Source organism: Apis florea, unplaced genomic scaffold (genome assembly GCF_048593485.1).
Source record: "Apis florea isolate Af1SG1 unplaced genomic scaffold, ASM4859348v1 contig_2350_pilon, whole genome shotgun sequence".
NCBI lineage: Eukaryota > Metazoa > Arthropoda > Insecta > Hymenoptera > Apidae > Apis > Apis florea.
In genome coordinates, this window is record NW_028256565.1 from 9,094,428 (window position 1) to 9,119,103 (window position 24,676).

At 35.6% G+C, this 24,676-nt stretch overlaps 1 protein-coding gene and 1 long non-coding RNA gene across 12 annotated transcripts in view; one reads left to right on the forward strand and one right to left on the reverse strand.

Moving 5' to 3' along the window:
* Positions 1-24,676, forward strand: part of LOC100870354 (neural cell adhesion molecule 2) — a 428,395-nt gene that overhangs the window by 181,968 nt on the left and 221,751 nt on the right. The window lies entirely within an intron of this gene.
* LOC116414930 (uncharacterized) overlaps positions 7,536-24,676 on the reverse strand; it is a 164,664-nt gene continuing 147,523 nt past the window's right edge. For 3 of the 4 annotated variants that reach the window (XR_015291058.1, XR_015291060.1, XR_015291059.1), the window contains exons 5-6: positions 12,881-13,058; positions 7,536-7,835 (exon numbers count right to left, since the gene is read on the reverse strand). This is a non-coding gene — a long non-coding RNA (uncharacterized LOC116414930). Of the gene's footprint in view, positions 7,836-12,880; positions 13,059-14,480; positions 14,524-24,676 lie in introns of those variants that run through there. The other variant, XR_015291064.1, reaches the window with a different exon arrangement.

A 24,676-nucleotide genomic window follows, 5' to 3' on the forward strand; every position in this document is an offset into this window, starting at 1 on the left:
TTAAATAACCGAATTTTTGTGAAAATTTCGAATTCAACGCGGAGTAGAAATATCTAATTAAGTTCCCTAAATTTTGACACCACTACGTGCGCAATTATGAAAATATATTATATGCAAGTATTTATGGAATACAAATTTACGAAACATTTTATAAATTAATTTTAAACATTTAAACAACAAGACGATTATAATCCAACAAACGGACAATTTTACAACTCGATAATTTTTCTTCCTATCTACTTTTCTCTTCTTTTTCTTATATTTTAGATTTCCCGATGCAAACAGATTTCGTGAATTTCCTCATCTCCACGCAATTGAATTAAACATCTCGATTCGCGGCTCATTTTCCCCTTCTTCTAGGAAGAAAAACTCGCGAAATATTCATCCGACCGCCCCCGTTGAGCCGAGATGAGAGATATTCTCCATCTTGTCTGAGAATCGTCTGCGAATTTCCGCGAGACGGTCGAGAGCGATGAGCTCGAAAACGAGTCTTTTAACGTTCCACGAGTCTTATGCACACTGGGGAAATGATGATATTTCATTCCACGCGACGATTGGCCCACCACGATTCTTTCTCCTGTTGAAATATTTCGATATCCTCCTTTTATTCACCAGCTAACATCGATCTAGTAAAATCTTTGGTTAACGAGAACGTGTGTACAATTTAAATAGATATTATTCGATGATAAAGTAATAAATTATTGCATTTATTACGAATCGGTTGCGAAATAAAGAATTTCAAACGGGATATCACGGTTTATAATAAATTCATTTCACGAGGACGTGATATTTTATGATGATCGTAAAATTCTCGTCTTAAGAATCAATTATTTACGCGAAGCAGTTGTTGCAGTTGAAATATTTCTTCTAGTTCGTTCTAGTCATTTATTTTCATTCATGAAATTTTGTGAACTATTTTCGAATTATATAAGACAGATATCGATGATGCGAGAGATCATTGAATTATCGAGATTTGTAAGTGAAAAGAATTTTGGAAAATTATGTAAAAATTTTACAATATTGATACAAAGTTTAAATATTTTTATCAAAGCTGGATATATAAATACGTTATAATTCGTATTTTGCACTCACTTTACTCGTCCTCCATCGACTCAATGATAATTTCCTCCACTTTTTTCCTCCAAATACCCAATAGAAGCAGAGAAAAGAGCGAGAAGAAAAATAAAAATGAGGAGCTATTCATCTTGAAAATAAGGAAAAGAAAGAAAAGTTGAAATACTCTGGTAGATTCATCTTTAATGTAGCTTTCTTTCTTTCTTCCTTTCTTTTCTTCTTTTTTTTTTTTTTTTTTTTTCACGAGATCCAAGAAACTTGGAAGCTTAACTAGCTATGCAGATATCGACGGTTCATTACAGAGACGGTCGGTAATTAGATCAATCGGCTTGGATCGTTAAGAAACAAGCGGTAATGGCCGACAAAATATTTGTCCACCGGCCAAACTTCAGAAAATCGGTCTCAAAGGAATCGCTTAATTACTAATGTCTTTCTTGGGGAGAGTTCCTTTCTTTGTTCGCGAATGATCAAAGCGCTCGAATAAGAATTGAAGAAATAAAATGAGAAGGGGGAGAAAAAAAGAAAGAAAAAGAGAAAAGAAAAAATGGAACGAGACGAAGAAAATGCAAGAAGCGGTAAAACTGTGTAGAGAAAAGTAGAAATAGAAATACGTCGTTGATTGTGGTGGTTCGAGAAAAAGTTCCTGGAAATTATTCAACCGTGTGATCGCTTGAGGAACTCGAGCTACGAATTCATTTGCAGGGGTGCACCGCCATTGATCTGTTCGACGAGGATCGAGTTAATGAGTCGCGAGCCAAAGAACAGGATCATCTACTTCGTCTCGAGTTATCGTCATATTTTAACTTTTAAACCGGAGCTCAGACCAATACTTTATTTTCTTCTTCTCTCAATTTGCTTTTTCTTTCTCTCTCTTATCTAAAATAAAGTTCATTCTATTATCTACACGAATATTTATATATAATAAATATCGATAATTTTATATGGAACTCGTGTATCGAATGATTTTTCATCGATGATCAAGATTTATAAAACAAGTAAAAAAATGTTGATACTAGCATTGCGGGGATATTCTTGATCTGTTCAAATACACTTGAACCGTCTAACTTACCTTAGTACCGTCTCACTTAAGCTTAGAAAATCTCTCGTGATGCCTTGATATTAGAGTTCGCGAATATTAGCTTCTCAAAACTAGCGAGAGGTAATCTCTGTTATCCGTACATCTACTTCCACAGCTTATCCGCTTTGCTAGTTTTTCCTTTCTTTTAAATCGTCTTATTAAACTTGTCTTACCTTAGACACGATTGAATTTCTCAATATTGATCAAGAACAATTCGACGAAAGGAAAATTAGAATGCAGGAAAAAAAAGAAAAAAGAAAATATATCACTTGCCTCTTAGAAAGGCTGACAGCGATCGCAAGATCTCTTCCCCTCCATCGGTCTAAATCGAAATAGATCCGACAAGAAACAACGCGATAAAAACTCGTCCTCGTTCGCACACAACCCTCTACTACCCTCGCCAAGAAATCCTCGTCGAGAGTTCGCGAAAGCTGGTTCGAAGGTAGGTAGCGGCTTAAAGGAACGATTCGAGGATAAAATCAAAGTTGAGAAAGAAGGAAACGGGTCGGTGGAAGGAGATCCGCTTTTCCATTGGCGTGCTTAAGCCGGACCTAGGAAACGTCTTAATTGGGGCTTAAGGGCAAAAGAAACCGTGGGTCACTGTATTACAATCGGGCTGCACAATCGTCGATTTCATTAAGCTACCAACCGGCCACCGTCGTTTTTCTCCTCTCCTCTTTTCTCTCTGCCCGACCGAAGGTGGGAAGAATGGGAGAAGAGGTGGGCCGCTCATAAATACCTGGCGTCTTCGAATATCCCCGCGAAGGCCACTTCCCTGCTCGTTCGGCCGGGTAACAATGCATCCATTGAAAAGGTTGAATGGCCAAGCCCTGGTTCTTGCGGGGCCCAGAACGAGGACGACGGCCCAAGTGGCGGAGGAATGGCTGCCACAGGTGCACGAGCGGATCTGTGGACGTGTCTGGGGGCAGGATGATGCACGGCCGGAGGACGATACCTCGTGGAGGAAGACGCTTGCAGGGTGGACGGGGGAGAGAAGCCTGTGTGTAAACACCGCCACCGATCGAATGGGTTGTTTTTTGGTCGGGGATATGGGCAGGGCTGCTTACAGATTCGTGAGGAGGAGCTGGTCGATGTTGGCTGGTGGACGAGTTTTGATGGGTGAACGAGTTGTAGGTGGAATTTGGATCGCTTTTGGGAGAAGATAAAGCGGTGGAGTGATTTTGAGCGATAGTGAATAGCTTGAGTCTTTTTGATATCAGATAGGAATCTTGAATATCTTTCTTATGATATCAAACCTATATTAAAATAAATAGAAATCATGTTAATATAATAACAATCTTTTTTTAATGATAAAACTATAATCAGATTTGTTAATAATTAGAAATTAGAAATATCATTTGTAAAATAAATGTGGAGATAGAAATTGATCATTAAAATTGTTTGCCACTTAGAAGATTAACGACATCTGTTACGAACGCTTTAATTCGTTCGTTTCTTTTCTTACAAATTATAGGTCATCTCAACATGAGGATACAGAATGTACTACGTGGACCATGAATTAGTTGAATCAGAACCCTCGACACTTAGTTATATCCTCGTTCGAATATTCGTTATCAGTTATCTTAATTGATGCATATACACGACTCGGGCAAAATGTATGATTATTCATTGTCGAGATCGCAAACATCCTATTTATTATTATCCGAGCCGTATAAATCTGCAAGTAGTTTTGAACTCTCTGCTTTTTCTGCGTAATTAATTCACATCCATGGAAATTTTCTCCGTAAACTCGTCGTAAAACTTTATCTCGTCAAAACATTCTGATGTTTAATAATATTCACGATATTCGTTCAATTTTTTAAAACGTTTCATTACAATATAAAGTTTGATTAGTTCTTATCAATATAAGAATTTTAAAATAATAGAATTTCCATTCCAATTTACAACATTGCAAGATTTATTGTTTCGCGTTATTATAACAATCTTATTTAAACGTAAGATCGTCTTCTATGATTTTTCTGCTGATTTCCACATTTTTTTCAACATCACTGTTTAAAAAGAATGTTAAGCAATCAATAATACACGAAGTGCTGTCCGCGAATCGATGAATTCACGAATCAATTGAAGAAACATTCATGGGACGCGAAGAAACAACGTCTTAAGCGAATCATTCGACGAAAAATGCTGCCACCCTTTTGTTCTCACGCGATTCTTCTTTCTTTCTTTCTTTCTTTCTTTTTTTTTTTTTTTATTACGCGATCAGATACCAGGAATGGTAAATGCGGGTAGGAGATGGAAAGAAAGGGAAGCCTATGGGGAAAAGGATAAGATGAAGCGGGGTAGATCGAGAGATCGCGAGGAGAGAGGAAGAATATTGCGTGAACGAGGTTGTGGGAGAGAGAAAGGACGAGACGAAGAGGGATGGTGAATTTAAAAAGGAGGGACAGGCTGTTGGTGGAGAAATTGAAGGACAGGCGTCGGAGAATAGGCTGAAAGTAGTGTGCTAACAGCTTTGATGATCTTTCAGCTGATTATACTGGGTGATTCGTTAGAAAAGAAACGGTTGAGTAAATCTTTTGAGTAAATTAACATTGGTGTTGTTTCATTTTGTTAGAAGGAAGAGATCGAATGAAATAAGTTGATAACAATCCATTTATATTTTCCAATTATTATTATTATTCCTTATTTTCTTTTCCATTTTATATATCTCGTTTTGTATAGCATCGAATTAGAAAACCAGGTTCAGATTTAGAGATAAAATTCGATTTTTCGAAAAGTTGAAGAACGAAGATTGTATAAAAAAAATATCAGAAAGAGGAACAACACCACGTTCATTCGTTTTATCTGACGATCGTAAATTATACGCACGTTCCGCGAGATCGATTGTCTAGTTTAAAGAGATTTTAATATCAGGGGAAGGAGTATTACAACGCGGTCGGATTATATACTTGGCTTAAAATTCAGGAGAGACTTCATGCGGAAAGGCGAAATTCCCGTGGGTGCTATATCGTCAGGCTTATAGCACGTTTCCCTGAACGAGATATGAACTATTCCTTGCAATCGATATTTCATGCATATACATGTGTACACCTTGCTAATAATTTTACCAGTATAATGAAGAATTTTACGTGGAGGGAATACATCAGGAATATAGAATTATAAATGGGATTCAAATTAAATTAAAACAAGGATTTTCTCTCTCTCTCTCTCTCTCTTCGAAATTCAAGATTACGTAACTCGTGGAAAATATCTTAATGATATTGTTTAAAACTTTGCAAGATGATAGAAAAAAATGTGAATATATAATAGTATATATTCAAGGAAATGTACGATGTCTTCCAACCCTTTTCCAGTCGTAACATGGATATCGATGCATTTCCAGAGAGTTGTAAGTTGTTTTTCCTGTCTCGTGTCAACCGATCCATATATTAATCCTGAAGTCACGTTTTACGAAAAAGTCGGTGTCGTATCTCGTGGGATTTCCGTGGAACTTTTTCCGCAGACAGAGTGACGTAATCGAAACCAACTTGCCTCTTCGTTTTTCTATTCTTTTCTTGGTAATGCATGGATGTCGATGGGGGGGAAAGATCAAGATCGGAGAAAACGTGTAAGAATAGTTAGACCAAGTAGGCAGAACTTCCAACAGATTTCAAAAATAATTATTATCCACAACCGCCTGAATAACTTTTCCATTCTCGTCAATACTTTCATTACCCTTACCCACAAATATTTACAATTCATTCTTCATTTCCTTCAACATTAGAAACATAAACAATTCTGCGAATTCAACATTCAATAAAACTTCACCTACCTTGATTCACTCTACACACGCAAACAATATATTTCCATACTCGTTGCGAACAAAATTCTCCGCTATATGAAAATTTTCCCAAAAACAATCCTTCCTTTCGTAATCTTCCATAGAAGCGTACATATCGACGCATGACATAAACAGTGTTCCAGAGTTGCACTGCAGAGTACACATCGAAATCTCGAGTATCGAATCTCGCAAGCCACTTATCGCGATCGATCGATCATCGGCGGCAGCGAATAACAATCGAGGCGCAACGGATGATCGAGCAATTAAACCGTGATCGTCCCTCCTCCCCCGAGCGGGTCGTAAATTGCTCAGGTGTCGGTATGTGGAGCGGCGGCGTTTTCAATCGAAAGTTTCGAGTTGTGTAGAATCGGATACTTCATAAATCAGTGCCGGCTCGAGCGCCGTCCAAGAAGGATCGAAGGATCGTATTCTCATGCTAAACAAAGTAATCATGCGAGCCATTCGTCAAAAGCACGGGAACAAACGGGTCCCACTCTCGTCCGAATTCCAAAAACAGCAGGCCACCGCATTGGCCGGGATTCAACTCGGCAACCATCCAAGCGAGGAAGCGAGATTCTAATGAGGCTGAGAGGGAGAGAGAGGGGGGGGGGGGGGGGAGGTCCCTGGTGCGCACCGATCGGAGGATCTCGATATAATACGTTCGATTCGGGAACTACTTGGTACGTCCTCGCGTGGCAGGTTTCTTTGATTCATGAACGCCGTCGAATCTTGTGTATCTGATTATAGAACATAGAAGAAGAAGTATTAATGGGAACGTTTTGATATCGGGAGAAAGAAATTTCGATATTTTGAGGTAGCCATGTAATCGATTAATTCAGATTTCCATCACGAAAATTTATCTGATTCGAGAAATGAAAAATTGGAGTATGATATACAGTATAATTGTTACAACAGAAATTCGAAAAAAGATTTGCCAATTTTGTTTAAAATGTACGAAATATCGTATCATTTTAAAGTATCGATACTCGTGAATGATCGTGAAGTAAGGTTGTTTTTTAAATGTGAATTATCACGTAGGTGGTTTTTTTGTATGTTTTGGTTTAAGAGAATCGTGTAGAGAAAGGTACTAATGGTGGTCAGGGAAAGGTCGGAAGAAAAAGAGAAGGGGTTGAAGTGGATAGTACACGTGGACTTGTCAGTAATGTTATTTAGAAGGGTCCCTGAAGATCGTAGCTAGGGATTTGTCTGGTGTTACGATGAAAGATTCAGTTTCTCATGTCTTAGAGTAAAGAGACTTTTGTTGTTTATCTGTAAAAAATAAGGGTAAAATATCAGAATTTGATTTAAATATTATCTAATTTTAAAATATTAAGTTAAATTTCTTTTAATTCCTCGAAATGTTAAAAACTTTTTTATTTGTTGTGAAAGGAAAAAAAAAACAGATCATAAATATTTTATAACATATTTTATAACGACAGTTAATTTCTATGTAACATTGTTTAAATGTGATATACCAAGCTTTATATAGTTTCTATTGAAAAAAATATTTTTCATATTCTGCGTTATTTCGTGCATCAAAATTATTCTTCATTACCAACGACTGGCGTGCACGAACGAATAAATAAGCATTAATTGGTCGTGTAACATGCATCACAGAGAAAAATTCGAAACCGTGAAAATATCAATGTTATTCGATGAAAATAATTCGACAATAATTATACAAATTATTGATTCCTTTATTCTTCTCATCTCGAGCATCTTTGCCATAGCTAAAGTGGAATTTCAGTTTGAACTTCAATCGATAAATCATTCTATATCCTTCAGCTTGGATTATTCGTTGAAGATGTTTGCTTTACTATCGCAAATCGGTTAATTGTGCTCCATATTGCTTTCGTTGGTTATTAAAAAATTCGATATGTCGAATTTGCTTGATAAATGTATCTAGAAGAAATTGTGAAGAATTAGTTTTAGAAGAGAGAATTTTAAAAATTGACACATTATTTGCGAATGGTGAAGAAGTTATAAGAAAATATGTGTTTTTTATCGAAAATTCTTGAAACCATTTCAACCATTTATTTATATTTTTTACTTTCGTTTGTAAATTTAAATTTTGCAAGAAAATAATTACAACAATCCGTTTCCTCTCCCCTAAAATCAAGAAGTTAATCCAAATCTTCCAAACACTGAGATAACATTCATCTAAATTCGAACAAATATCTTAGCTTTCCACCCTGATTCTTCCTCAAGCCTACTACGAATCCTCTCCATCAACTTTTCGACTCGTGACGAGTGTGAAATTTACAAATGTTCTCTGCTCGCGATATATCTTTCTGTCGTCGAGAGAAAAAAAAAAATAGAAATATTCAACAGAAATATTCATAGACCAGTCAGGCTTTTCGAACAGGGGTTGCACGTATATCTCTATGCGCAGGGTGTATTGGACTGTTGGCGCGTTTTCGTCGCCCTTCGTATTTCCTATTTCCGCTCCCCGATATTATACGCCGTCACGTCTTAATAAATTTACGACCCCTGCTTCGATTGCTTGCGGCATTGCCCATTTTAATGTCGAATTCGTATGGAACCAGAGTGAAAGAGAGAGAGAGAGAGAGAGAGAGAGAGAGAGAGAGAGAGAGAGAGAGAGAGAGAAAGATGGAATAAGATATTGGAAGGAGGAGAACACATTGTATGGAATGGAACGAAATAACTTCTAATAGTGGGGGGGATGGAATGATTGATTTATGCATTCGTATTCATTTATTGAGTAATTTAAATTTAAAATTGGAGCAACTTATTTTTTTAAGACGATAGAGGATTATCAAAGAATTGTTATTTCTGTTAATGTTTAATTATAAATTCTAACGAGCGAGAGAGAGAGAGAGAGAGAGAGAGAGAGAGAGAGAGAGAGAGAGAGAGAGAGAGAGAGAGAGAGTGAGAATGTGATGAAAAATTCTAGCAATTAGAAATTTTTTAAAATTCTAACGATAGAATGTTTAGGGGAAGGGCAATGATATTATAAAAGAAATTTTAGTATTAAAATAAGAAGGATGTGGAAGCACAAAATTGAAATTCCAGAAGTAGAGAAGAATAATATAAAGAAAACCATAGCAATAAAGAAAGCAATATTCCACAAATATGAAGACGGTGAGAGGGATAAAAGTAACAATAAAATCGTGGTGAAGTAGCTACAAAGGAGGAAGAAAATAACACGAATGAATTTTTGAAAAAATTGAAAACACAGAAGTCAAAAACTAATCTCAAAGACGATACGATCTTTAAAGTTATTAAGATATCCCTAAAAATCTGGAACGAACATATATTTCGCAATATCCAATTGATCAAACATAAATTTTGTTGAATAATTTACTGGGAAGGAAAGTAAAACAAGATAAATTAAATTATCTTGTTAGTATTTATTTTTTATTTCAATATTATTTTATGAAATATTAATTTTACTTCGTTCAATTTGTTCAATTCTATTAATATTAATCTTGAAACGGTATTCGATCAGTTCTATCAATAATAATCATAGTTAATCGACGAAGATAATTAAGATAATTTCGAAAACTGTTTACCAGCCACTCTGTATATAACGCGACGCAACCGAGCTATTATGCATGACTGGTATACATATATGCATTAAATTCCAGACTTGGTTAACCGGTTAGTTATCTAGCTGGCAGGATCGAAGCCACTCTGCTCTCCAGCGACACGCGCCGCCGCTTTTTACGCACTAATCTGCCGCGATCGATCGTTTAATCCGGATTAGAGTTACGAGTGACACGGTTGGAATAAGTAATTGAGCGAGATCCCGCCGGTTGCAATTTAATTTCTACGTTACTTGCGTCTTTTACGCAGCTACGATCCTCAATCTCGGTCCATATCACTGGGACTATCTCTATTCCACCCTCTTGCGAAAATTGTGGATGTGGAGATGCTAGAAACGTCGAAAGGTTAATTAGACTGCTCTGATTTTCAGAGAGCAATTGAGACGTTTTGGAAAATTATTTTCTATCTTGCTGTTTAGAATTAGCTGATTTTTGGAAAAATTTGATGCATTGTTTTCTAATCTTTCTTTGGATCTTTCTTTCTTCTCAGTGAAATTGAATATTAATTAGTTTTGATGAAAATTAGTTAGAATCGATAATTATTTGCTTCTATATGTTTATATATGAGAAAATATGAAAGATTCTTAATGATTGAATATCAATCATTGTTGAATAGTTTGTATTTGATACACTCATAGAGATAAAAATAGTGTATCTATTATTAATCTTTTGTAATTTGAAACAATATTTAATATTTCATGATTAATGTTATGATTAATTTCATAGACCGCGTGAAGAGGAATTGATAAATTTTTAATTTCATCTACCAATATTATATTCTTTTAAACAACAGTATTTTTACTTTTGTTCCAGGTAAGTGCCAATGAAGAACTCTACTTCTACCTCTTTCTCAACTGCTATGTAAGTAATATTAAATTATTTCGTTGTAATGGAATTTTATTTAACGTTGAAATAATACGATTTATCGTACCATGAATAATTTCATTCGAATGTAAAAGAACACGGGTTCCTGCAATTATTGTTCGAATCTTTCATTCCTAATTTCCTTGGAATCGAAGAGAAAAGAATTAATTAAGAACGTATCGATGCATGGATCGGTTAATTTACGTCTCGCATAGTAGAAATACCGGAAATTCTTGATCGGAAATTACTTTCTTACTTCTCTTCGAATCACTTAAAACCGCATTGGGAAAATTTAATGAACTATTACATTTGTTCGACGAATCAAATAATCCAAAATTTCTACCTTCTACTAAATTTGTAAAGAAAACCCCCCAAATACCCCCCAAAATACCCCAGTAAATTTATTTTTTCTTCTAATATAAAATATAACTTAATAAAACTTCATACGTATCAAAAACGTAACAGATTAACACAATTGATCCTAACAAAGTATTAAATAACTTTGTAAATAAAATGACATTCAAAAAAAAAAAAAAAACGTAAAAATTCAACGAACAGAAAAAGATGTAAAAACATCCCCCTGATCAATCTACTACTCGATTCGCGTCAAACAAAAGAGGGGAAAAAAAAAAAAAAAAAAAAAAAGAAAGGGAAAAGAATTAAAAGCAAAAAAAAAAAAAAAACTAAATCACGAGAAAATTAATTCTCCGTCGCATAATTTGCTCGTAAAGGTAATTTTCTCCCGGCATGAAACGCGATTTCGCTAATAGTTCCTTTCACAATCTAGCCGCCCGTCCGACCTTGTAAAAATTTCATCAAAATTTCAACGTGTGCACGGTGCTTCAAACCCTCCGTGTTCCGTTCTCGAAATGTGGGACACACCACCAGGACACACCCGGTTCCATCCAGGGGACGTGGGAAGCGAGCGAGGCATACTCGTCTCTCATTTACTTAATTATACGTTAGCCGATAAATCCGGTAATTATCACAGCGCGTGTACGGGGGAGGGGGAGGCGGCGCCGCGCGTTGTTTCGCGGATTGTTTGCACGAATAATTAATTAGCCGAATTTATCCGCGAGATCGATTCGGGCCACGGGCTATCCAAATATCAACAACGTGACACGGCATCACTTTGGAAGCGTCGCGTCGTTCCGATGTATTCCACCCATCGTATTCCGCGTGAGATCGCGCGTCGAGTATGGTTTCCTGCTTCCCTCCCCCCCTTTCAATATAAGGTATTGACATTCTCGGCGGGAAGTTGGGTATCGAAGTTGGATATTGGATGTCTGCGATGGATTCTTCGTGGAAGGATTGAATGGGCGAGGGTAACGGTTGTAAGGGTGAAGGTTTTCGAAAGGGGGTGGGTGAGCAGAGCGAGCGTTTGGATTAGGATAAATGTCGAGAAATTTGGAAACAGGATGGAAGGGTATTTCGGGGGGTTTGGCCGGATTTTTTTTATCTCTTTTTGATGTAAGCTCGTTCCGAATCACTTTGAAATTGGATATTTGTGCGATAAGTAAGGTTTCTTTTTTTTAATCGACAAAAGTGCAAAAGATTTAATTATTGTGAAAATAGTAGATAGTCGCAAGAAAATTCTGTCTATATAATTTTTATTTCGCATGGATTTCGATCAAGTATTATATAATGCAACACGATGAAAGTATGATAAAGTTTTCTTGTTTCCAAAAATATTTTTCTGTTTCTATTTGTATCTTGCATTTTCTTTTTGTTAATTAATGTGATATTCCAATAAAAAAGAAAGCTTTAACTAGCAACACAGCACAGTAGATATTTTTTCGTTGATAGTAAGTTGATAGTGTAGTTTCTTTGATAGTAAAAAAAAGTTAAAACAAACGCGTGTGACTAATTCAAACACGTTGGACAACGAGTGAAATCAAGAGATACGGATCGAGAGTGATGGTTTCCGGTTCGTTTCATTCGTCCACTTCTGGACTTTTCCGGCGTTATTCCATAAATTTATCATGAAAGGAGGGGAGAGGAAGAGGGAGGAAGGGCTCAGAGCACTCCTTTCGCCTGGTTTTGCTCTTGTAACGCGAGGATATCGATGGAAAGACAAGGTCTGGCCGGGGCAAGATAAATTCGTTCACGGTTGACGCGTTAATACGTCTAGATGGTCGAGCTCAATGCTGCATGCAACGCGATATCGAGCCGAATGAAAAACAGAAGGATCAATGTAGTGTGATAATCTTACGATGCGAACGTGTCAGGACGTGGAAGGATGTCCAAGATGATATATTCGCTCTTGTAGTCCGAAGTGGAGATTTTCATTGTCCAATTTCTTTGATTTTCAAATAGCGAGAAGAAAACAAATTGTGAAATATATGGCATGTACAAGATCTGTTGTTGAAGCTTCTTATTTATTCGTGATTATTTATTAATTAACCCTTGTAAAGTAAGAAGAGAGAATTATAAGGAGAAATAATGAAAATTGGAAGAATAGTGCGAACAATAAAAGAGGGAAATAAAATAAAAAAAATTAATAATTGTATGACTTACCAAGTTATATTTTCGTATTTGTTTTTAAAAGTAATGAAAAGTAATCCTAGTAAGAGAATTGCTCGTAAAACAATTAATTTTTTAATAAACAATCCATCGCTTAAATAATTGCCATTTTAAATGTAATATTCCTCAGACTTGGCTCTTTGTTCTTCAGCAAAATTCAATCAAAGAGATCCTGAAAAATTGAGAAACTGAACTTCGCATCTTATCTGACCATTACAGTTGTACCAAGATATATAATTTGTTCAATAATCAATTAAAATCGTAGAAATTGGAAGCTGATACTTGTGGAATTCTTCTGTTGAAAGGAGAAGAAAAATAATAATAATATTAAAAAGCGCGAGAATTGTGAAATATTTAGTTGGGGAGATTTAAAAAAATTAATTAAGAACCGATCTGAAATAATAAACTTTCCAATTTTCCACTCATTTTTCATTTTCTTAATAAGAAAGATTTATTAGCCACGAAGATTAGTGGTTTTGATTTAAATTTATTTGAATAGATTTGTCGATGAATTCGAACGAAGTGGCTTAGCCTCTTATTAATTAATTTCCCCCGAATCTCTCGAGATATTCGAAATGAAAATTCAAGCAATTTATGACATTTCGTATCTTCTATTAAATTTGCAATTTGAACAAGAGATTTAAAAAAGATTTCATTATTTTACAACAATTCTGTAGAATAAAATATCAAGCCTTAGAGGAATTGGAGGATTACACGATATCTTTGAAATTGAATCGAAAGTTGGAATCTGAAGTCATTTAACTGTGATAACGTTACTATTGTATCGGAGATATAGGTCAGATCCGTTGTGGATGACATCTCATGTAATTTCGATTCTAGCGAAGATACAATGGGTTCATAATCGGATATAGTCCACAGCTAATTTACTATTTCTCATAGTTGAATTATTATTAAAGACAGCCATTTCCATCAAATCTTTGGTCTCAGTTCTACAATGGCTTTGATCCAAACTTGTGCACAGTAGACAGAAATGCAATTTCACATGAAACGAATAGACTGTTAAATTACGTTCCCGTTATGAGACCTCTTGCAATGCAAATAAACCATTTTAGTTCAACAGTATATAATATAACGATATCACTGTAGAGAGCAATTAAATTTTACATTTTCCACAAACAATTTTATAAAAATTGGATACTTAATTCTTCTTATAATAAAACAATAAGATTCGAAAACCACAATCATTAATCAAGATTACATAGAATATAATCATAAATGCAAATTGCAAGTAACCATCCTAACCTTCTGTTTCATCCATTAACAAAACCCACTAAAATATTTCATCTTCTTTGTCTCAAGATAATAAAATTATCCCGTCACTAGGAAACTAACTAGGAAAGAAAAGAAGAAGAAGAAGAAGAAGAAAAATAAATAAATCATCATTAGATTTACCAGAGTTCTGGAACGCCATCGAATTTCGGAAAGCCTCGCTCCCCTTCAACCTGCATCCCTTCGTGTAGCCCCTTCGTCCTCTCCATGTATCACAAAGAACTTTCCACACTCGTTCGAATTCGCTTTGCAATCAATTGCCGCGAGTTTACCTCCGTCACCTGTTGTACGTGGTCGCCTTACACGTGTCTTGAATGCGATATCTCGGCCCTCCACGATTGAACCACCTAGAGGGCGACACGTGCCGCTCAATCCTCCGGGAAACAAAAGCGCTTTTCTCCACCCCCCCCCTCTCTCTCTCTCTCTCACGGGATGTTCGCGTGTCGTCGTCGAAGAATGGATGGCCGCCTCGTAAATTACGTAGGTGTACGTCCTCGTGGGTTACGTTCGAAATATTGGTAGGTGGGTTTTGTCGAACGAGAAGGCGGACAAATCATGTTGTCGATAGGGCGTCGTCGGGCGGCGTCGCGACGCCTTTAAAACCGGTTTGGCCTAAGTCCAGATCCGGTTCCGGGATACGCGCGAACGGCCAACGTTGGACCGGAAGTGGAGGATTCACGGCTCGCCGCGACACGCGTTACTGCGTGGCGCGAGCACGCGATTTTAAAGATTAAGCGCAGGAAGCGTGTACGGCGGGATAAATCGATCGTTTGACGCGAATATACGGAACGAGGCGAATATATAACGCGGTATCAAGGAGAAGAAATGTTGACGAAATGTAGAAGAAACATAACGAGCCAGTTTTCCTTGAATTATCGATAATGTACACAAACGCTTTCGGCAATAAATTCCACGCAGATAGAAACGTTAAATATTGGAATTTATTTGTGTATGTAAATATTTGCGCTTCTAAATTCGAATTGTTGGTAATTACTGAAAATTTGTGTGTCTAATTAGTGTTTGTTTTCATTCGATATTGGAAGGGAAATGTTGAGGATGCATCGAGTAGAGAACAATATATTTTTACATAATTCTAATGATTTTCGTTATATAATAATCAAGTAAAGTATTTCTTCGACAAAACAAGATGAATGATTCATTTATACGTTTGTTTTAAGGAATGTTTCATATCAAAGAAAATCAAATAAGGATAGAGAACAAGAAGATTACAGATTCGAACGGAATAGAAGATAAAATATTGATATAGTGATTCTATTTAAATATATTTCATACTTCTGGATAAACTTTCAGGCATTTGTATTTTTACGCAATCTCGACTTTGCAAAAATTTGCAATAACTCTTTTAAAAAAATATAACCAAAAATCGGAAATATATTCAGTCTGTGTTTTGAAAGGGTATCGATACAGATTCATTTATCTTTGAACTTGTTCAAACGAGGAATATTTTTTCAACGCTGCACACACTTCGTAAAACTTGGTATTTTCAAAGAAATAGTTCTCTGATCGGGAAGAATTTAGAACTTACCGCCAGATATAAATTCCTTTTTATCGAGTATATCGAGTACCACCTTACGTGGCTCGCCCTGAAGTTAAATATAAATTTCCTTTTATGGAATTGGCACTGCCTCGGGTACGTGAGCACGCCTTTCCCCCCCCCCCCTGCCCCCTTCCAAGAGGCTTTGCGTAAATCCAAAAGATTCGTCCCCGTCGTGAATTCGAAATTAATTTTTTATCAAAAAGAAAAAGAAGAAGAAGAAGAAGAAGAAGAAAAAGAGAAGAAAACAGGAAAAGATATATCCACAAGTTATTCAATTCAAAAATAAATTCTTCCCCCCCCCTCCCCCCCTCCTCTTATATCGAATTATATCATACCCATACATATTCCTACAAACGAATATACCCACGATTCGTTCACGATTTTCTTAATTCGTTCTCGTTCTCGTTGGAACGAATCAGAACGAAAGAAGAAACGGACTGGAACACGAACGAGAGGAAGGGAGAAGAACGGCCGATAAAAAGGGGGCGTTCGAAAGCGATCCCCCTCTAAAGCGCGCGATGATTTTCATGCGGAAATTTGATCGGAACGGGAGGAGGAATAGCGGGCATAGAGAAACAAGCGTCTCGCCAATCGAGGCAGTCGATTCTGACGCGCAATCCTCGTTGAAATTAGGTTCTGTCGTACCTGGCTGACGTCCCGTATTGACAAAGAGGAGGCTAGACCGAGAGCGACGAGTGGCGCTAGACCGAGAGGAATGGTAATGGCGCGACAGGGTTGGAGGGGGAGGGACGGAGAGAGATAGAACAGACGTTTCGACGGGGGTTGGAAGGGAGAGGGGAGGGCGATTGGAGGGGATGGGATACAGAGAAAGAACGGAAAAACTCAATCTAGGCATAAATCATGCGATATCGATTTCGCTGCCAACTTTCCTCGCTGCCGCCCCCGACATATCAGAGATTCATCCTGTGACGCGGCAATAACATCTCTCACCGGCATAAAAATTCAACTATACATCAAACTGTCATATATAGCGCCGTATTTGTACCTATCTCGCTGATATTTCCTCCGTTCCACCCTCTACCATTCTCTCTCTCTCTCTCTCTCTCTCTCTTGCTCCTGCCAACAACCCCCCCCTTTTTCGGATATTCTCTCCTTCGCTCTCGAACGATCGCTCTACACTCTCTCTTCCATGAAATGGTGCACGATGTATATACGTATCTTATTAATATATGTGGATGTTTAAAAATATATACAGATAAGGAGAGATTTGGATAGTTTCGATCATAGAAATAGAGAGTTTTGATGAATTTTGTGCGGTGTGATGTGCGGTGTGGTATTGAATCGAGGGTGTTTGAATTATTTAACGAGATACGTTTAGGGATGGGAATTAATTGGGAATTTTCGTTTGAATTCGAAGTGTCCTGATCTTCAGTTTTCTATATCTTTCGATAAAATTCAATCTATATTTTAATAAAAATATGCGCACTCGAGATTTCTGAATATTCAAAGGTTAAGGAGTGAAAAACAAACTCGACGAACTATTCACAAAACTTCTGATCCGCAAAGCACGCACAAAGATCGGGCGCGCTCTGTCTCAGCCACCCCCAGGCGCCTTTCCTATGTCTTTTTCTCCCCGCGAACAAACATAGCGACTTCACCTCTCGTTTTTCTTCTCTTTCTTCGACCATTTCAATCCTCCTCTCCCTCGTTTTCTCTCATCCCACAATCTTGGACAAGTTTTGCGGCGGTCTCAGACTTCTTCATACTCAATATCTAGCGATTGTAAGTTCAGATACCGGTCAAATTCCCAGAACGGAAGCCCCCACTTGATCGTATCCTAGACGACGACGACACTGCATATATCCACTTCCTCTTCGTCCATTCTTTCGAAAATTTTACCTTCGTGGAAATTCCCCGTTTTTGGGCTCGAGTGTTGCTATAGTTGAATAGTTTTTCGTGATTTGAAATTTCTTCTTTTTGCGACAAATGATTTTTATAATTAGCGTGGAAAGAATTATAACAGATTGGAGCAATATGGAGAGTGTATTTGTTGAATTAATAAGATTCTGATAAAGATGGAATGAGATATTAATATTTAGATTATAATGCAAATATTATAATTTCTGTTAAATTGGAAATTTTAATTGTTAATTTTTCAATTTCTTATTTATCATATTAAAACTCTTTTTATTTCTATATATAAAACTTCATTGAAACCATTAATTAATATTCACTTTGTATCGGAGAATAGTTTCCATGATGTAAATTAAGGTGTCAAGGTAACTGATTGGAATAATGGCAGCCAAGAGTTGCGTATAACATTCTGAGATCTTTCAGTAGGAACTTGGCCAAAGTTAAGGGCAGTTTATATATTTAGGTAGTTTATTAGTTTTGAATAAAGTTTCTCGCTTTTGTGTCTTCAGATCTTTACCAATTCATTACCATCCAAGTCTGAATAGGCAAACTTTGATACTATAGCATGATAGTTTGCTCGAGTCAAAAAATAATTGTATTTATCATTCGTAATTTAATCTTTCTCTTATTATAATGTTAAAAGATCATTAAATTGTCATTTGTAACTTTATTCCATGTACAATAATATCTCATATCAAAGTAATCAATTCGAAGCCAAATAAACGAAAAGGAATAAAAATTTTCCTAATAAATTTTATACTCACGTTTCAAATCTCTCTTCGTGCTTCACAATTTAATTTTACAACGAATACACAATCACAAAAAATAACAGTCGTGTTCAAATATTGTCGTATTAATGGTCACGGTCTTGTTTTATATCGGAAAATCGATCAAGGAATTATAATAACAACGAACTTCGATTTGACACGAGTTATTCTTTGCTGGTTTCGTAGTTCCACAATACCGATACTCAGCGAACAGCTAGAGACTTATATCGATAAAACATCGGTCGACCAGGCGATAAAGTTGAAAAGTACATGGGACAAAAGTCCTTTTTCTAAGATCCGCCTGTTCACTGATGTCTTAGAAAGAATCAAAAGAACAAGTTTCCTCCAGACAGGAAGTTTCACAATGTCGTGTATGGTTTCACACGATGCACAAGACGATGAAGAAAAATATCGACGGTTTTGACAGGATAAATCGTTCCACGAGAGTGATTCGTGATTTCGAAATACACAGACATAAATAATAAAAAGTCATGTCTCTACTTTTATAAATTAGTTGGAAAATTTTTATTAATCGATTTAGATAGAAAATCCCTGGATTTCAGGATCGGAATTAAAATTCTGAGTATTTGTACGAATAATTCGAATACCGAAAATAGTTCTAATACGAAATATCGCTGACTTATAACAAATTTCTTGAATTTCTTCCAGACTGAGTATCATCACCTATAATAAATAATTCGGGAAATTTCAGAGAGATGAAATAACTGAAATTCCAAGCAATTTGTATAAATTATTTCAAAATAATGAAAATGATATTCGTAGAGTTATAAGAGATATAATAACTTAGATAAATCCTCATAATTATCTTCTTTAATTTTATCCTTAAATTTTAAAACCTTGATTACCATTGTCACGTAAGATCCACTAACCTTAGATCCAACCCAAACACAATCCTACCTGATCCTTTAACATCCCCGAACAATCCCCATTCGTTCGCCATAACTTTTCCAAAAGTTTCGATTGAACAAATCGATCCAGTTCAGCCAATTCTCACGATAATTCGAAAATACTTGGATACGAATTCTTTCGAACGAAATATGCAAACGAGAGCGATTTGCCGACGAAACCGATGACCCGAATCGTATCGCGCGTTTCGATCTCTCCGATATTCGATTCCTTTCTGATATCATCGAATCGTTCTCCCCTCTAGTCTTGTTCCCCTCGCCTCGCCTCGTTTACATTCCCGGCTTTGGGGCGACGAGAACTGTATACTCATACATACTCGAAGGGTTAAAGTTTGTAATTTATTAGCTTAGGAACGAAGTCAATGGGGCGAGGAGATCTGATAAGTTCTCGACACTTGTCGGGAAGGGGTTGGTTGCGAGCGTGGTTTCCTTTTTCCAGGGATAAATTAAAAATTAGGGGCCAGCCTCCCGGGGGCGTAAGTGGCTCGGGAATTCTTGGCTCTGGTTCATCGTGGAAAGTTTTCGTGGAGAAGAACGGTGAATCGTGTTCGAGGGGGAATATAGGGTTTCGCGAGGAATCCCGGCGATCCGCGAAATTTGCAGATTCGCTCGCGTTCCTGTTGTTGTCGGCCGGGAATAGTTGAGATTCAATCTTCGAACGATGCGCCTCTTCGATACATTATGGGGTTGTTTTAATAACTTGGCGCACCTAAATATTCGCACCTTGTTGGATGCCTGTCTATTTCGTCCACCGCAATAATGCTTCTCCCTTTACGGTGTTGCGTTGCAAATTGAATGTTAAAATTCTGTGGGATAGGGAACGATATTGGTACGAATATTGGAAGGAAGGATATTTCTTTTTTGTTTCGAATTTTCTTGTTATACAAATTAGACGATATTTAGAGATACATTCGCATACACTTGGATCGAAATGAAGCAAGCAGTTTCGAATAATTGTAAGAAATATTCGAATGTTCGGATTAAGTAAAAAAATATGTAGCTCTTTTTTTATTCGAAAAATGTAAAGGCTGTAAGTTATTTCATCTATCCCTTTGTGTTTTTAGTTTATTTTTGATGTTTGTAGTTTAATTGGAAATATTACAATTACATCAGGGAATAAAAACGAACGTGATTAGATATTCTTTCCTTTTTCATCTTTTTTTATCTCCGATATTTTTTTATCTTCTCTTACTTTTTTTTTTTTTTTTTTTTTTGTGAAAGAGTATGAATTTCGATGGTTTTTCATTTCATTCGTTTCACGTTCATTATACGCGTGACACGAAAACCATGGAAAATTTACAAGTATTGTATTGTGCTCCGCAATTTTGTTCGACTTTTTTATTTATTTGATTCGTAACTAACAATTTTAAATATTTTTCAATTTTTGACATCAATAATCTCTTATGGAAATTACAAATATCTAGAATAATTCAAGGTTTGTACATTAGATATAAAGATATCGATCATTCGTAGCGAATCTCTTTTATCATTTCTTTATTCATTTTCAAAACGAAAATGGTACTTCTTTAAATGCGCTCTCGTTATTTCTTCATATCTGGGAGTACGATTTTTCCATTTCTTGTTACACTTGTAATACAGAAATAATGAGGACCGAAGGAAAATCTGTCAAGTGACAGATTTAGTTGATCCTTTCTGGTCCTCCAATTTAACGTCTCATTAAGTGTACCTTCGAAGGTTTCCAGAAAATCCTTTACGAACGATACGGAGACAAATGAGAGTACGCGCTATTAATTGTCGTCCCAGCTCGAAGAAGCCATGATTTGCACGCGGATCGACGGCGAATCGACCTCGTGGAATACGTTTTTGCTCGCAAATATTCGTCCGTTGGATGTACACGAATGCTCGCCGACGTTTGCAAATGTTTGTTAGAAACCGGCGTTTCATGGATACTTGTCTTTATGAAACTAGCGGTTACACGAGCGTTGAACAAACTGACATTCTATATGAAACGCAATATTGTACTACATTTATGAGCAATTATGCGAGTTATTGTGTGCCTATTTCTCGGGAAATAGTCACTAACTTTGATAATAATTTGTAATTTTTAGTAAAATGTTCTTTAAAATGGTTAATATTCGTAATATATTTTTCTGTGTTAATAAATTATCGAATTTATATAAACAGGGATATAAGAGATGAAGCTTAAATAGAGAGATTTGCTTTATCCTTCGAATATCGTATTTGATTATACATTTTGAAATTTTGCATAAATGTATAAATATTCGGCTTCATAAAACATCTGTATAGTTAGAATATATGTTATTTGAATAAATCTCAAGTAGCCAATGATAATGATCTCGAGTGTCTCGAGTATTTTATAAAAATTGTGAATGCATTGCACGAGCAATTGCAAATGTCGAGGATAAATATATATTGATAAAATAGCTAGAAATTTTCCAATTATTATTCCTGCTTGATTTTTCTAAATTCTAAATTTTTTCTAAAATCTAAATTCTCTTAATCTCTCGATTAAAATTTAAATAGACATTTAAAAATTGTGACAAATTTATTCCTCGAATAAATCGATATCCTAAATTTAAATTGGCAATTATAACAAGAGAAAGTAATCGCGGTTGATTTATTTTTCATTCTCCTTTCGTTTCGATGTTTACAATTTAACTTGATGCATCACGCTTAGAATTCCTGGAACAGAGACGCGATACGATATCGAAACTCGAGTTGATCCTTGGCCCCAATTCCAATCCTTCTTTTTTCTCGATCGGCCGTTTCCTGCTCGCGATCCGGAAATCGTTTTCCTCTCGATACTCGAAGAAGATCCATGCGCGGCATCGATCGATTCACCCCCTTGGCCGTGGTCGACTTCTGATTTCCGCGTGTTCCAGAATAATGATCGCTTCTCTCTCTCTCTCTCTCTCTCGTATTGCTCGTCGATTTTAATTCCTTCTTTTGTAATTTTCTGCTCGATTGTCCATCCTTTTTATCCGTCCTATCTTTGGCTTTTTTTCTTCTTTTTCCTTTCTTTTTTTTCTTTTTTGGTTGTTAATTTATTGGAGAAATAATTCAGGGGTGCGGATAGGTAAGCGACGTGGTATCTTTTTATCTTTTTTATTGTATTTTCACTTTCTGATTTAATTTAATCGTGCTTTTCTTGCGTTTGTTTTTGATTTTAATGTATAGAAAATGAAAGGGATAAATTGATAATATTTTAGAATATTTTTTCTTTTATTTATTCATTTTGGATGATTTATTGTAATTATTAATAATTTCTTCGTTTCTTCTTCTTCTTTATTTTACGTTCCAAAATTAGAATATTTTGGAATATTGTGCGAAAGAATAGTAAATTATGGATGGGCAACTAGATTATCTGTCATGTTAAATGAAGGTGTAGCTTTTTAGGTAAATTGTATATTGTTTCACCGAAATTAATGTTGGGGAATGACAGTGTGAATACTTTATGTATTAATCAAGAATAATGCATGCTAAAATTGAAATTGTTTCGTTGAAATGTTAATTAAAATTCAGAATCAAGATCTAACAGATTAAAACGTAAGATTTATTGAAATTTGTTTTTTCTTTTTTTTTACTTATTATGATAAAACTTATGAATGTATTATCATAATATTAACAAATTGTGTAAACATTAATATTAATCACGTTACATAATTAGGCCAATATTTATATTGAATATTATTACTTAATAAAAGAATATTTAATAATATTCCTATTTATTATTAAAAATAATAATTATTATATATAATTAATATAAAGTAAAATACAATTATACGCAAGATTTAAAAAATCGACACGGATTGGTATATTATCCCGTCAATTATCCCAAAATTCAACGAAAAATCGATCTGCTCTTCGACTGAATATCGAGTTTCCAATAGATACACGTGATTTCACCTCGTTCGAGCATATTTTTCCTTAAACCGCGACACCATGGATCATAATAGCGTATAAAACGCGTGGAGACGGGTGAGAAAGGTGGAAATTTCGCGTGCACGCGTTCAATCCGTTGAATCGCGAATATCGAGCGAGAAAGAGAAGAGAGAAGAGAGCTAGAAAAAGAAAAAGGGGGGAGGAAAAATAAAAGGAAAGAAGAAGAAGGAGAAGAAGAAATGGGTATCGTATCCCCAAGGAAAGCGATAGAGATATAAGATTTTTAGTTTTCCATCCCTGGTCCTTTGGTTTCATCTCGAAAGTTGAATTGCAATTCCATCTATCTTTATCTGTTTCGTGGAGAGTGCCTCTTTTCTTTCATGATCGTCTTGAATAAAAGAAACGACGCGGGAATATTACAATTGACAATGAAGTGGTTCAAAAATAAATGGGGTATTCTTTCGAATTTATTATTTTCTTTCGTATTCTTTGAATCTTTTTGGATTGGAAGACACATATTCTGCGATTAGTTTTGCATATTTTTTTAATAGCAAATATTTATTCGATTACAGATAAAGGAAAGAATTCTCTTAGATTTTGGATTGATTTTGATGGTTGGTGGAGAAATAATTTAGCGACCAGAAATAAAAGAAATTCGATAAGACGAATAAGATGAACAAACGAGATTTATTCGAACAATAAATACGATGCATCGTCAAATGGATCAAACAATCAAACTGTATATATATTGCTTGATTTCTTTTTATCTTTCTATGTATCTTGTTGGGAAACAGAATTGAAAAAATATCGAATAACTTATCGAATCCCATATGGAATAAAAATTGAATTTATGTATTACGTCAAACTAAATCACGATGCGATGATAGTCGTTTCGAAAAACAAAGAAAGGAAAAATGTTGAAAATTGTAGTCGACAGAAATATCGAAAAGTCGGGGGGAAAAAAAAAAAAAAAAGATAACGATGACAATTAAATCGATAATCCACATCACAGACACAAAATCGATACAATTCAGTGAAAATCTCTTTTATTCAAATGAATAACTAGAAATATTATTTATGAAACTTATGAATTGATATTTATTTTTCAAAAGATAAAGCGATCAATTAGCATTTCTGATTGAAAAGAAAAACATTTGAAAATTTTATTGCAGTTAATGGCTTTTCAAGCGAAAGAAATATTTTTTAAACACAATACGTACTTGTATCGTATTCAGAAATGTTTGTTAGCTTATTTTTATATTTTAACATATAAAAGCATCTTGTGGATTATCGTGAAATTTAACAATGAATCATGAAATATAACGTGAATTTCACAGTAGCTGGTATTTGGCTACAAAATTATTCTTTGAAATAAATTATGTATACATTTTTTTTTTTTCGGTAATTTATTATCCAATATTATAATTTGTAATGAGATTTGCTACGAATCTTCAACATTTACTAAGAGTATTAGTAATTTATTCGAATCCACACGACGAATAATGATAAT